The sequence below is a fragment of the Meles meles genome, chromosome X, assembly GCF_922984935.1.
Source record: "Meles meles chromosome X, mMelMel3.1 paternal haplotype, whole genome shotgun sequence".
Classification (NCBI taxonomy): Eukaryota; Metazoa; Chordata; class Mammalia; order Carnivora; family Mustelidae; genus Meles; species Meles meles.
This window is the reverse complement of record NC_060087.1, coordinates 21,629,673-21,645,029: the sequence shown is the minus strand read 5'-3', so window position 1 is coordinate 21,645,029 and position 15,357 is coordinate 21,629,673. Positions and strand designations below refer to the sequence as shown.

The 15,357-nt window shown below is 37.1% G+C and overlaps 1 pseudogene; it reads left to right on the top strand.

The window, feature by feature from the left end:
* Positions 1 to 3,563: 3,563 nt before the first annotated feature.
* Positions 3,564 to 3,646, top strand: LOC123935625 (annotated as a pseudogene).
* Positions 3,647 to 15,357: the final 11,711 nt, after the last annotated feature.

The window sequence follows — 15,357 nt, the reverse complement described above, 5'->3', positions numbered from 1 at the left end:
GGGATTAGAGGAAAGCTACTTCCATCCAGAGCAGGATTCCTCCAGTGTGGAGTCAGTATGGCGCAGTAAAACAGTTAAGTTAGGACAGTGACTCTGGTAAGGAGAACACTCAAATGAGGACATCATTGTTCTGAAAAAAATTATTTTTGCTTTTATAATGCATTACTAAAGTTCTAATACTGTCAAAAGTGTTCTTATTAGGTACATTTTCCCCTTTCACTGCTAATCTGTATTATAATTTCCCATATTAATAGGTTTAGAATTGATCATTTAATATACGTTATCTGTAGTTTATATACAGTTAACAAAGTTTTGTGATAAGTTCCACAAATTCACGTCCATGTTTTATAATAACTATATATGCCTCTGGCAAGTGCGAGTGTAAAGTTGACGGCACTACGCCACCGAAATTTAAAGGAATCATTTCCAACATTTGTAAGTGCAACACTATTAATTAGCAACATGACTAAATGTGAATGTCTGAAAATGAACTTCTCTTAAGCATTTACACACTAAATACGGTGCAATCACATGTTAACATTTATAAGCCATTATTTACTCACTTTATTAGCAATTAGGCTCAGAAACTGCTTCTTTTATTGTATTCTTCATAATGAAAACTAAATCTCGCCCATCAACTTAAAGAGAATGCCTCACTGACCAAACAAGGCACCAACTGAAACAGTCTGTCATAGCTCATTATTGCTGAAATTTGTTCAGTGCTTTTTGTTTTTTGAAATGTGGTTTTATAGTCAGTAAGCCAAAGTTGATTCATTAATAGGAGTTTATATTCATAAATATACATATATATATTTAAGATATATAAATATATAATTTTGTTTTGACCCTGCAATAAACTACTCATGTATTATAATCTTTCCAGACAATCATCTTGGTTATAGGAATGCATTATGGCTCTAACAAGATCAAGGTGGCCTGGTTAGCCATCCTCATAAAGCAAGTTCTAGCCGTATGTGGGCTAAGAGTACATATCTACCCGAAGAACCATGACTGAAAAATTTCACAAAATCTTCTAAGTCTCAGAGTATTTCACTCATCAGTTTTCATGTTGTAGCCCTGGATTTACCTACACAGAAATTCCCATCATTACGAGGGTATTCATTATTTAGGTAACAAAAGCAAGGATATATTCTCCAGAGGTGTGTTACCTGATTGCAGTAGGCACTAGCCACATATGATTGCTTAAGTTTTGATTCATTAAACTTATTAAAAATTCAGTTCTTCTGGGGCACAGTCTTTTGAGCATCTAACTCCTGGTTTCCACTCAGGTCATGATCTTAAGGTCATGAGATCGAGCCCCACATGGAGTGCTACACTGAGCATGGAGTCTGCTTTAGGTTCTCTCTCCCTCTCCCTGACCCTCCTACTCGTGTGCACTCTCTCTATAAAATAAATAAGTAGGGGTGCCTGTGTGGCTCAGTGGGCTAAAGCCTCTGCCTTTAGCTCAGGTCATGATCTCAGGGTCCTGGGATCGAGCCCCACATTGGGCTCTCTGCTCAGCAGGGAACTTACTTCCCCCTCTCTCTCTGCCTACCTCTCTGCCTACTTGTGATCTCTGTCTGTCAAATAAATAAATAAAATCTTTTTAAAAATAATATAAAATAAATAAGTAAATCTTGAAAAAAAAATTCAGTTCTTCAGTTGTAGTATCCCCATTTCGAGTGTTCAATATCCACACGTGGTTGGTGGCTCCCACACTGAACAATGTGAATCATTTTGTCACAATAAAAAGTTCTCTTGGACAGTACTGCTTTCAAAAAAGTCTATAAAGTATCTGGTTAAGAACTTGGACCTTGATTAAGATTCAAGTTACATTTTATTAGAGTCTTAGGTGCATCTCCATTATGGATTCATAGATGTTACTCTTTGTCAAGGGTCACAACAATCCTAATGGATACATATTCTTCTCATTTTAGAGTTGAGAAAACCAAGGCAGTGTATAACACAAGAGTAAATGACAAGTTCACTCATGCTGTCTTCACCATAGCATGGTGCCTCAGGGAATGAAACATATTCAAGGACAATCTCTAAGAACCAGCATGAGAGATAACAATGCTCCAGAGATAACTCAATTTGGAAAGAGTTTTTCCTGATGTACAGGCACACTAAATAAGAATGTGTATGCCTGGGAAGAATGACACAAGGCATGATGGACTAAGAGAAAATCTGGAACAGAGAGCCCTATCCAGAAGGAGCACTTGGGTTTGTTTTTTCTTTTACATATTCGATTCATAGTAGTGTTATATCCTAAGGCAAAATTTAAAATATAAAAAACCTCTATGTATTAAGATAGACTTCCTATTGTTAGTTATTGAATAGGAAAAATAAAAACTACTTAAATATCTAAGGATAGAAATATAGATAAAGAAACTCAACAGAATACTACCTAGCCACTGGAAACAACTGTTAGGAAGCCAATAACAACACAATGAAGTGCTTTGATGTACTCTTTGGTACAGAAGATATTGCTAATTCAAAAAACATATGTACAACCTATGGAATGGCAGAAGATGTTTGCAAATGACATAAATGATAAAGGGTTAGTATACAAAACATATGAAGAACTTAGACAACTAAACACCCAAAACCCAAATAATAAAATTAAAAAATGGGCAGAAGACATGAACAGACATTTCTCCAAAGAAGCATCTAGACGATCAACAGACACATGAAATGATGCTCAACATCACTTACCATCAAGGAAATGCAAAACTACAATGGGATATTACCTCGCACCTGTCAGAATGGCTAAAACCCAAAACAAAGGAAATAATAGATGTTGGTGAGGATATGGAAAAAAAGGAACACTCGTGCACTGTTGGTGGGAATACAAACTGGTACAGCCACTGTGGAAACAGAATGGAGGTTCCTCAAGGAGTTAAAAAAAAAAAAAAAGAACCTATGATCCAGCAATCATACTATTGGGTATTTACCCAAAGAATAAAAAAAACAAAAAACAAAAACAAAAACCTAATTCAAAGGGATACATGCATCCCTGTGTGTATAACAACATTATTTATAATAGCCAAATTATGGGAGCAGCCCACGTGTCCTTCAATAGATGAATGGATATAGAAGAGGTGATTTTATATATATATATATATATAATATATTATATAGATTTTATATATAATAGGTGATTATATATTATATATATTATATATTAAATATATATTACTAATATATGAATACTATTCAGCCATAAAAAAGAATTAAATCTTCTCATGGATGGAGCTAGAGATTATGATGCTAAGTGAAATAAGTCAGAGAAAGACAAATACCATGTGTTTTCACTCATGTGTAGACTAAGAAACAAAACAAATGAACAAAGGGTAAAACAGAGACAAACCAAGAAACAGACTCTGAAATACAGAGAACACACTGATGGCTATCAGAGAGGAGCTGGGTGGGGAGATGGATGAAATACAAGATGGGGATTAAGGAGGGTACCTGTCTTAATGAGCACTGGGTGATGTATGGAAGTGTTGAATCACTGTATCCTGTACCTGAAACTAATGTGACCCTATTAAAAAAATAAAGTTAGCTTTGCGCAGTGGCAGTATCATAGCCAATGAGGTTTATCCGAGGCGCGATTATTGCTAATTAAAAATATAAAGTTATACTTACAAAAAAACACAAAATCCAAAAGCCAAAAACATATGTACAATAAAGATGACAACAATGTTAATGAAAAGTATACCAAAACTTGCATGGGAAGACATGAAATACTAACAGTTGGAACCACAGACTACTTAGAATTTATTTTTCCCTCTGTGTTGCAATGCTTGAAAATTACATGAACTGTACAATTAAGAAATGGTAAATAACCTTAAGCAACAGGACAATTTGGGAATAATTAAAATTAAATGGGAAGAGACAAGATTTGAAGAACTTCAATTAAAGTTCCCTGGTAATACAATAAGTGGCTTTCCTTATGTATTCACAACCCACCCCTCCTCCCCAAACATACTGGTCTCCCAAACTACACATTAGTGTTATTTAAAAATATATCTGACAGATCAAACCTACATATGGCAGTACTGTCATATTTCAAAGATCGATCAAAAGAAAACTTGTTCTCTAACTCACAGGTATTTCCCCACGATTTCCAGATGTTTCCATAACTACTGTGACTGTAGGTAACTGTTATTAGGAATTAGAATCAAGGCCAGAAAATGTCAGATCTGAGAGATATTCCAGAAAATAATGTAAGGGTTATGGAAAATTATAATACACGTACTCCCAAGAAGAAAACAATTGCATAAATTATTATGTTTTATCTCAATTTATCCCACTCACCTGCAGATTTCACCATAATATGAACACATGCAGGGGCATTAATGTACTGCAATTCAGATTTGATTCCCAAAATGCAATAATAAATATCTCAACATATATTGCATTGGGCTTTCCACTCTTCATTTTTTAAAAAAAAAAAAGATTTTACTTATTTATTTGACAGACAGAGATCACAAGCAGGCAGAGAGGCAGAGAGAGGGGAAGCGAAGCAGGCTCCCTGCTGAGCAGAAAGCCTGAGGCAGGGCTCCATCCCAGGACCCTGGGATCATGACCTGAGCCAAAGGCAGAGGCTTTAACCCACTGAGCCACCCAGGTGCCCCTCCACTCTTCACTGAAAATGGGTCTCTCCTGGCACCAGGGTGACTCAGTCAGTTAAGTGTGTGACTCTTGGTTTCAGCTCAGGTTGTGATATTGTGGGTGGTGAGATGGAGCCCCACATCAGTCTACATGCTCAGTAGGGAGTCTACTTGAAGATTTTCTCCCTCTGCCTCTCCCCCACCAACTCGTACATGCTCTCTCTCTAAAATAAATAAATAAATAAATATTTAAAATGTGTCTCTTCTGAAGGAGAAATATTTCTCATCCTTATCAGTATAGATAAAATATGAAAAGTAGTTGAGGTTTTATGAACTTCAGTAACACATTTCACAAAAAAGAATGAAAATGTACATTTATCTTTAATGGAAAATAGGTTTTTAAAAAATTTAATGGTTTTACTTTAATTTCCTTGTTGCAAAATGAGGGAAGTAAAATAACAAATGAGAAACTATGGTGGAATATCTTTAGTAAAGAATCCCTTCTACATCCCAAATGGGAAAATTCAGCTCACTCCTAAGGTCAATAAAGCAGAATTTTAGAAAGAAACTTACGAGGTGCAGGGTTTTGCAATGAAAACAATTATGAAAAGGAACTTGACTGAATAATTGTTTCAGTTTTTAATGCAGTGTTGGAGAAGTGTAAGTGCAGCCCCAATACATACAACTTCCAGGATGCACATTTTCCCAGAGGAGAGGATCAGAAGTGGTGTTATCCATTGGTCACTGGTCTGCCTAGCAAGTTAAAAGGAGAAAACTCTGTTTCTCCAAGTGGGTACTGTTCTTACTTTCAGAATACCCTAATTCCCTTAGTTTTTGTTTTTTTGTTTTTCTTTTTAAATATTTATTTATTTAAAAGAGAGAGAGAAGCACTCCTAGCTGAGCACAGAGGCTGACTTGGACATCTAAATCCAAGACCATGACCAGAGCCAAAATCAAGAGTTGGATACTTAACTGACTGAGCTACCCAGGTGTCTCTTCCCTTAGTTTTGTTTGTTTTAGAGATTTTATTTATTTACTTGACAGAGATCACAAGTAGGCAGAGAGGCAGGCAGAGAGAGAGGGGAAGCAAGCTCCCTGCTGAGCAGAAAGCCAGATGCGGGGCTCCATCCCAGGACTCCGGGATCATGACCCAAGCTGAAGGCAGAAGCTTTAACCCCCTGAGCCACCCAGGCGCCCCCCTCTCTTAGTTTTTTTTTTTTTAAAGATTTTATTTATTTATTTGACAGAGAGAAATCACAAGTAGACAGAGAGACAGGCAGAGAGAGAGAGAGGGAAGCAGGCTTGCTGCTGAGCAGAAAGCCCGATGCGGGACTCGATCCCAGGACCCTGAGATCATGACCCGAGCCGAAGGCAGCGGCTTAACCCACTGAGCCACCCAGGCGCCCCCTCTCTTAGTTTTTAATACTGATTTTTCTTCCTAAGATCCATGAGGTGGCATGACCTCATTACCACATGAAGCTATTGCAGAAAAGATGCCTTGGCTTAAAAGAGATTACTCATTCCTTTACACAAAAATCTAAGTTCCAAACTGATCTTCTTTTCCTAGCATGAGGAGTCACTGCAGTTTCTTCCTGAGCTGATATTTCTGAAATATGGAATATCTAACCATTAATTAAATTAGGCTTCCCTCTGATTTAAGTTGCCATTTCATTAGTATTCTATACATGCTAATGGATTCAAGTGACTCTGAGAATCTGTCCCATAAAAATCAGTTATATTTCAAAGGCATAAATAATCTCTCAGTTGTTAATCTAAAAATGTCCATTTAAAAACAGAAGTCTTCTTTTACACACGGTCTCTACTGCTCATGGTATGTTTTGATATAATAGTTGGTATTGCACATAGAAATATCAGTGCTTTTCTCGACACACAGATACTAGGACACTGCCCTCTAGGTGCTCTTGAAATTCACTATAACATTACTGATTAGAAATTCTTTTATTTTGTAGATTCTAGATATGATATCAGTCTACTTAATCACTACATTAATTGTATTTGGAATTAGATATATCATTTTTTTCCAGCTGAGTTTGCTTTGGTCACAACTGCACAAGCTCTTGTCTTTGAAAGTATGTCAAATACTGTGCTAACATCCTATTATATCCTCCCCAGAATTTGTAAGTGTGGCAAGACACAAATGAACAAATCAAAGTATGTAATTTTTTTCCCATAGAAATAAAGAGAAATGAAGCAGTGACTTGGTGGCAAGTAAAGATCTGTACTTAAAAGCTGAAGGCTGTGTTCATTAGAAAGATGTGGATCTTGAAAGCTCAACATCATATGCAGTGGCTGACATAATTTAGAACACCAATATGTAAACCATTTGAGTCTATTATAAAACAGCATTCTGCTGAGAGGAGCAAAAATTCACAAAATAAATGAGATCTGGTGGTATAGTTCAAGTTTGACAAATATGGGTGATTCTTTCATATTATAACTCTTTTACTTCCTGTCTCTGTTCATAAAAGCCACCTTTTGGGATGCCTGGGTGGCTCAGTCAGTTAAGCATCTGATTCTTAATTTCAGCTCAGGTCATGATCTCAGGGTCCTGGGCTCAAGGCCGGCATCAGCCTCCATGGTCAGCACGAAGTCTGCTTGTCCCTCTCCCTCTATTCCTCCCCCTGAGTCGTACTCAGGGGGAGTACTTTGAGAGAGTCGTACTCTCTCAAAAATAAATAAATAAAATCTTTTAAAAAATAGATTAAAAATCCAATATGAAATAACTATTAAGGACTTATTACTAAATGTATTCAATATAATAATATATGTGGAGATATATACATATACACATATGGGTATCCATGTATGTATATATATATTTATATACTGATCAGAGATACATACTTAAGTATTTATGGGTAAAATGATGTGATGTCTGAGATTTGCCTTAAAGGAGTCCAGCAAAATGAATAATAATAAAAGAAGGGGGATTAAATGAGGTAATAAAAGATTGGTTTGATATTCACAGATGTTGAATTTGGTTCATGGATACTTAGGCTTATTATATTCTTTCCTTGACTGGAGATATTTGAAAATTTCAATAATAAATTACCTTTTAAAGGTAAAGATTTCAATGGGTAGTCTAACAGACAGGGAACAAGTCTGTCAGATACTAAAGCACTAGACAGAAAGAGGATGATTCCAGAGACTGCCACTCAGGTAGATAAACAGAGTAATCAACAGTTATGAATAGGTCAGCAAGGTTTAGAATCATGGGATTCCAACTGTCAACAAAGTCAGCAAGAGGAATTAAATTAACTCTCGGAGCTAGAGCAGAGCCTGTCTTCTCCCTGTTCTTTTTCACACTAACTGTATGAAGGGGCAGCCTGGTGTCTTTAGTGCCCAACCCACCTAAAGGAGATCAAGGGCCTCATCTAACTCCTGTCCCTTCTTCGCTACAAAAACTGGGAGACCAAGATACAAGGATTTCTACATACAATCAGACAATAAAATTTCATTTGCTCAATTAAAGGGAAGAAGGAAAATCAAACTCATAAATGAAAACATTTATACAAAGATGCAATTCATGGTATAGGTCTTTTGTGGCTATAAAGAGAAAACATGGGATTACTAAAAAAAAACAATGCAAATATTCGATATAGGTTTGCTTTGTGAATTAATTCACGGAGAAGCCAGGATGGTGGAGGAGGGAGAAACCTCTCCTTGATCATTTTTATTGACAAAAGAAAATAAACATGGAACTTTATAAAAATCAGATCTGTCCTCTTGAATGAACTTCATATAGATGTCCCATGAACACTCAATTCCAACATCATATTACACTAATTAATTTCCTCCATAAATTCATTGTAATTTTGACTTTGCTCCTTCTTTAATAATATTATCATCCCAGGCTTCAATTTCAAAATTCCAGTGAGACTTGTGACTTTCCCTTTACAAACAAATCCTCTAATGCATTATTTCTTTAACTGGTCCCCTTTTTCTTCTATGTACTGCTACTGCTCCAAATCAGGCTAGGATATGTTTTCTCACCGACAGTCATACTTGTCTGTTTATCCGGCAATTAAAATTTTTTCCTCCTAAAACATTACTTCTTTCAACACCATTTAATTCATATACCGTATGTGTCTGGTCTGTGTCATGGAGCAGAAGTGAAACGTACAGCTTAAGGGTTTCTTGACTATGATTAAGCTGCTTGTCTTGGATTTCCTTCTTTCCTACCAAATGGAAATGAGAGTGACACTAAGGACCTTGAAAGATGTGGATTTAGGATGGCTGAGTTGCCTCACACCCCTGAGTCCCTGGACATCCTCATGGAGCCATTCTCATCTACTTGTCCTGGACTTCCCTGTGTAAAAGAATAAAATACTTCAATCTTATTTGCACCAATGGTTTTGAGGAGGTCTCTTTGTTTGAGTAGTTTAATCTGTGCCTTATTTAATGCACAGAAGTAGTTATTTTCAGGAAAGCAATACCATGATAAATACAGCTCAATCTAGCACTTTTTTTTTTGTTTTAAGAAAACCAACCTTTGTATGAAACCATTTAATGATGAACGTTATTCTATTAGACGTTGAACATTATTGAGTTTGGGGAGGATTTATTTGGCAGCAGTGTTCAAAATGGTCTCCTGCCAAAATATCACTCTGGAGTATGAAAAATTTAAGTCCAAATGACAAAGTGAACTTTGTACTTAGATTACCAGGAGCATTCTAAACTCAGCCTGTCCAAAACCAACTTCAGCTTCTGTACTTCTACTCACATCTCACTGACCTAAATTTACCAAATGGCCCCAACCCAGCTTAAGCCCAACGGATCCTATCACGAAAGGGAAGAAGATTAAAATGATATGGGGGAGACTAGCAATCTCTGTCCAATTTTTTGCCAAATAGACTTCATATTTCTAACTATGCATTCAATCGGCTCTGTGTTCCAATGTCATGCTTCTTTTCAAGGGTCACTAAAAGGATTCAGCTGAGTTTCTAAAGTGCGCTCCATGCTTTCCCAGCTCTTCAAAGCCTGACAGAGATATTTGGGGAATACTATTTATCTTAAATCACCCCCCAAAATCCTGCCAATTCTTTAAGACCCAGACCAAATTCTGCTATCGTGAACCTTTGTACATCCTTTTGATTTCAGCCCAATCACATATCTATCCATGCAATGAATACAGGCATCATCTCTATGCCAAGCCTTGGATTAAGATGCAGGATATTTCAAGTGAACAAGAACATGTTCCTGCCTAGATGGCATCATGCTTGCCCTCTATATCTCTTCGTTTCATTTAACTTGGTAGTTGTTACATTCTATACTTAATTGGAATTATTTGTTCACATGGTCAATTTTTTAAAAATTATTTTTAAGATTTTATTTATTTATTTGACAGAGAGAGATCACAAGTAGGCAGACAGGTAGGCAGAGAAAGAGAGAGGAGGAGGAAGCAGGCTCCCCGCTGAGCAGAGAACCCAATGTGGGACTCGATCCCAGGACCCTGGGATCACGACCTGTGCCGAAGGCAGAGGCTTTAACCCACTGAGTCACCCAGGCACCCTTCACATGGTCAATTTTTATTTTATCAATTCCTTAGGGCCAAAAAACACATCTTGATTTTTTTTCATCCTCTATTAGAGGCCCCTGTGTTTCAAAAGACATCATCTATTACATAGTCACAGAGTTAATCAACTGAAAGAATGAATGAAAATATAAGTCATATTGTCAGTATCCTCTAAAGCATCTCTTATACTGAAGTTCTGTGATTTACTACTTTTCAAACTGACTTTACTTCACAAGGAACCACATTATTTTCTTTCAAATCTGTTACTGCTCCCCAAATCCAAGTAGGCTTTGTGGTTTAAATCTAGAGATATTTTTCAATCAGATAGCTTCTGAGATAGTATAAAATAGATATTTCAAAATAGAATAAGCTGGGCTTCTAGCACTTTAAATACAGACATGTCTTTCTTAGTTCTCCTGACACTTAATTAAAATCATAGTACATACTCCCAAACCATGGGAGAAGAGCAATCAACAGACAAGCAATGGTAACAAATATCTGTAAGAAGGTCAGCGTATCCAGGAGTGGTGTTAATAACTCAGCAAAACCATTTGCAACCAAGAATACACATGGAATGGGTATAGTCAATGGCTCTGAAGAAACCTGTAACTAAGAAAAACCAAGTAAAATAAGAAGGCAAGAATGAGAATTTGTGCTGGTAACTCATTAATTGGAGCCAATATGTCTCCCTACCCCTACAGCTGCATCCTTTTGATTCTCATTAAACAAACAAAACAATCAAACCAACCAACCATGGTACTCAGGTATTTACCACACCTTCCCAACTCTTTTCTTCCCTGGAAAGAGTGAATACACCCCAGGAGGTCAGAGCAGGGATGTCTGGCATGACAGCCAAACAGTCCTGCAAGTGAAGAATCAGTTTGTACCAGGATAAAAGAAAAGAGGTCCCTGGGTGGTGGAGAGAGTCCAATGGAAGGAAAAGACATTAAGAATCAGTCTTTAGGGGCGCCTGGGTAGCTCAGTGGGTTAAAGCCTCTGCCTTTCTCTCAGGTCATGATCCCAGAGTCCTGGGATCGAGCTCCGCGTCGGGCTCTCTGCTTGGCGGGGAGCCTGTTTCCTCCTCTCTCTCTCTCTGCCTGCCTCTCTCTACTTGTGATCTCTGTCTGTCAAATAAATAAATAAAATCTTAAAAAAAAAATCAGTCTTTAGACAATACTGAAAGTATGATAAGAGAATTTCCTATATTAAAAAAAAAAATCCACTTGAATTTGACATTGGAAACTAATCTCACTGTCACAAGGGCCATAACACTGAGCTGGTTAGAGAACAAACTATTATTCTAGCATGCCGCTAGAATAAATAGCAAACAATAATCACCCAGTCAAAATACTGTATATGAGACATCTATGGATCAATAACAAATTACCTCCAAAGTCAGTGATTTCAACAACAATAAGCAATGATTGTCTCCCACAGTCTCTGCAGCTCTGGAATTTGGAAATAGCTCCATGAGAGGTTCTAGCTTGTTGTTTGCCATGAAGTTGGTATCAAAAGGTTGGCCAGGGCTGCAGTCATCTAAACTTGACTGAAGCTAGAGGATCCAATTTGAAGACAGCTCACTTACATGGCTGACAAGCTGGTATGAAAAAAGGCTAGACGCCTCAGTCCCTCCCCATGTGCGCCTCTCTCTAGGGCTCCTTGACTATCTTACTGATGTGGTACCTGGCTTCAGCCCTAAGTAACTATGATGCTTAATTTTATGTGTCAACTTGGCGGGGACATGAAGTGCCTAGAAATTTGGTCAAACATTACCCTGGGCAAGACTATGAGGGTGATTTTGGCTGAGATTGACACTTCAACTGAAAGACTATGTAAAGCAAATTGCCCTCCATAACGTGGATGTACCTCTTTCAATCCATGGAAGGTTTGAGTAGAACATAAATGTTGACCCTCCCCAGAGTAAGAGAGAATTCTTCCTGCCTGATAGCTCTTGAACTTGGACATTAGAATTTTTTCCTGCTTTCTGACTCAAATGGAAACATCAACTCTTCTGGGCTCTTAAGCCTAATACGCCTTCAGATTGGAACTACACCATCAACTCTTCTGGATCTCCAGCTTGCCAATTTACCCTGTAGAGTTTAAGGCATAAGCTTATTCTTTATAATAAATCTTTTACATACATATTATATTATTATTATTATTATATATTATATTATATTATATTATATTATATTATGTTATATTATAATCTATTGGTTCTATTTCTCTAGAAAATCCTAATACAAAAAGTGATCCAAAAATTTACTTAGAATAATGGAACAAAAAATGGAGGATAAAAATGTTTGAGAGAGGGCCCCTGGGTGGCTCAGTTGGTTAAACCTCCGCCCTCAGCTCAGGTCATGATCTCAAGGTCCTATGATTGAACCCCACATCAGGCTCTCTGCACAGCGGGGAGCCTGCTTCCCCCTCTCTCTCTGCCTGCCTCTCTGCCTACTTGTGATCTCTCTCTCTCAAATAAATAAATAAAGTCTTTAAAAAAACATATACATATAACTGGTTTTAAAACATATACACATGTAACTTCAGCAAAATTTTTTAAAAGTGGTTTTTCTAAGAATAGAATAATTTATTCTTGAGAAAACTAAACAAAGCATCAAAAAAAGCTATAAATCCTCATTTCCTTTATGTAAAACTTCTGTTTCCTATTATTGAAGAGCTGATTGCCAGAGTTGTCCTCTGCTTTCTAACAGTGAATAGAAGTCGTGTATACCATCCAGATAGGATCATTCATAAAAAGAGCATTTGACCATTCAAAATCTCAAGCAGCACAGGAAACCTTTCATATGAATCAATACATTCTATCTTCAGGTTGTTTTGTAACTTGTTCAGGGCTCACAGATAGTAAATGACAGACTAAAGAATCAAATGCCTATCTGTGAACACAGAGCAGATGTTCTGAATCTATCACCTTGAAAAGGAAATTGGGAAAGGAGCACTGGGCCTAGAAAGAGGGAGCAGTTGTAAAAAGTTGGAAAGGATGGAAAGTTCTGGGGAAAATCATGACACTAAAGCAGCACATGTCCTCCTTCCTCTTCCCTGCATCCTTCACATACCTCCTGCCAAAAGAATGTTTCTAAAACCAAACTATGAGCATTCTCAGTTCAGATTCCCACCCTGCCTTGTGTCTAACTTAACCTTCTCTTACTATGCTGTACAAATGGTGCCTCTTTATGTATTTGCCTCCCAAACGAGACTGTAAGATCCTTAAGAAGGTATCCCTTTTGTTTGTATCATAATGTCTAGCCACATATCTTGTGCATAGCTTGCACTCAATAAAGGTGGTCTGGATTGTTAGAATAATTATGTTTATGCTCAGACTGTCCAAGACATTCTTATTCAATAAGCATTTATTTAGCATGCATGATATGCCAGGAACTGAGGCACAGTTATTGTCCTTGGAAAGTTTACAATTTAGAGGCAGAGCAACTCACATTAAAACAAAACAAATAAATCAATAAAGAAACCACTGTGATAAGGTAGGCAGCACAAGTCCTACTCGTTCAGTACTTGTTCACTGCTGGGAAAAGCAGTTAGAGAAAGAAAGATACTGTATTTAAATACCAGTGGGCAAATAGACTTAAAAAGGAGTGACAGTGTTACTTTCAGGTACTGAGGAAACTGCAAATCCTTTTTTTATATGACCTTAGCAGGCAGGACGCTTACTGGACAGTGTCCCCTTAAGTCGCACCATTGATTCAATACAGGAACAAATAATTATGGAGGTTCTATATATCTGTCATTTTGATTCATAGGCACCATGTTGGTATACAGTGAATCTTGCTTTCATGTGCCCCTTGGTTCTTCCTATCCTCCTGGAAACAGAGTTTAACAAGAAATAAATTCTGGTTTGATCAGTGGATAGGTTTTTTTTTTTTTTTTCCTCCATTTTTATTTGCACAGCTATCTTCGGAGAAAAAGTCCATAGAGTAGTAAACTGTGTGTTAGATGTATTCAAGCTACCTGCCACTCTTCCAAAATATAAGGCAGTGAATACAAATGATGGTCATTCGTTCTGTTTTTTTTTTTTTCCAATCAGTAGGGGGTGACTAACATGAAGTCTCAAGAGTAGACTTTATGATAATCCCAAGTAAATAGGAAAAAATAAAATTCAAAGCCAAACCAATTGAAAATCAAATAACCTTCTTGACAAATATAATTACATTCCCTAACTTTAAATACACAATTTACTTGGACTCCAATATCAAGACCAATACTGTACTAATTAGCCAGATTAAAGATAACAAGAAAATTTCACTGTGACTAAGGAAGTCAGTTTTAATTATGAGGAGTTAATTTTAATAGGATTCCCAAACAACCTGAATTATACAGTAGATTCATGATATGTCTTGGTCAATCGCATGCTTTTGAATCTTGTTATCTATATCACAAACATTTCATGCTCTTCCTTATTAGATTCCACATTAATTCTACTGACTTATCTTACCCTGGTTTCTCATAAATTTCCAAGATATATTTTTTAATATTTATACTCATTTAGTCCAATTTAAATGTTTATCACCAAAAAGTCCAATTTTGTACTTTGATCATATCTAAAAAGTTAGATTTTCCCCATGGTCTTCAGCTAAAGCCTTTTTAATGCCATGAATTACACTCGGAGTCTGCCTCTGGAATCTTAAAATAAGAGTAACACTAAAGCAGCTTTAACAGTCATTTAGTACAAGCACAGACCACTTAGCATTCTCTCCATCTTTCTCTTTTCCTTCACCTACTTACAACTAAGAAATGTGCCTTTAGTGTGCAATGGTCTCCTGCCCCATCCACAAATGTGAAATAAGGAAATACTGTGATGGCCTTCAGGACATGGCCCCCACTGCCACCCCTCCAATATGGCACATGGGCACACTGAAGATCTTAAGCGGAAGGAATTCTAGAAAACAGCACAGTCAGGAAGGTAACTCTGACCTCACCTCTTGCCCTTCCCAGAAACAGGTCCTAAAACTCCCATGTGAAAGACACCCTCCCTGTATTGGGATCAAAGAAGACATTCATATCACTAGAGACAGGGAACTGGGGGCTTAGAAACCTGTATAAAGAAACCATGTTAAACTAATTCTTATCACCCTGACCTTCCTTATTACTTTACCAGTTATGACCCCAGCCCAACTGCCTATCTTATCAATTCTTCACAAATGTATTGTTTCTCTGTCTAAAAGGTGTAAAATC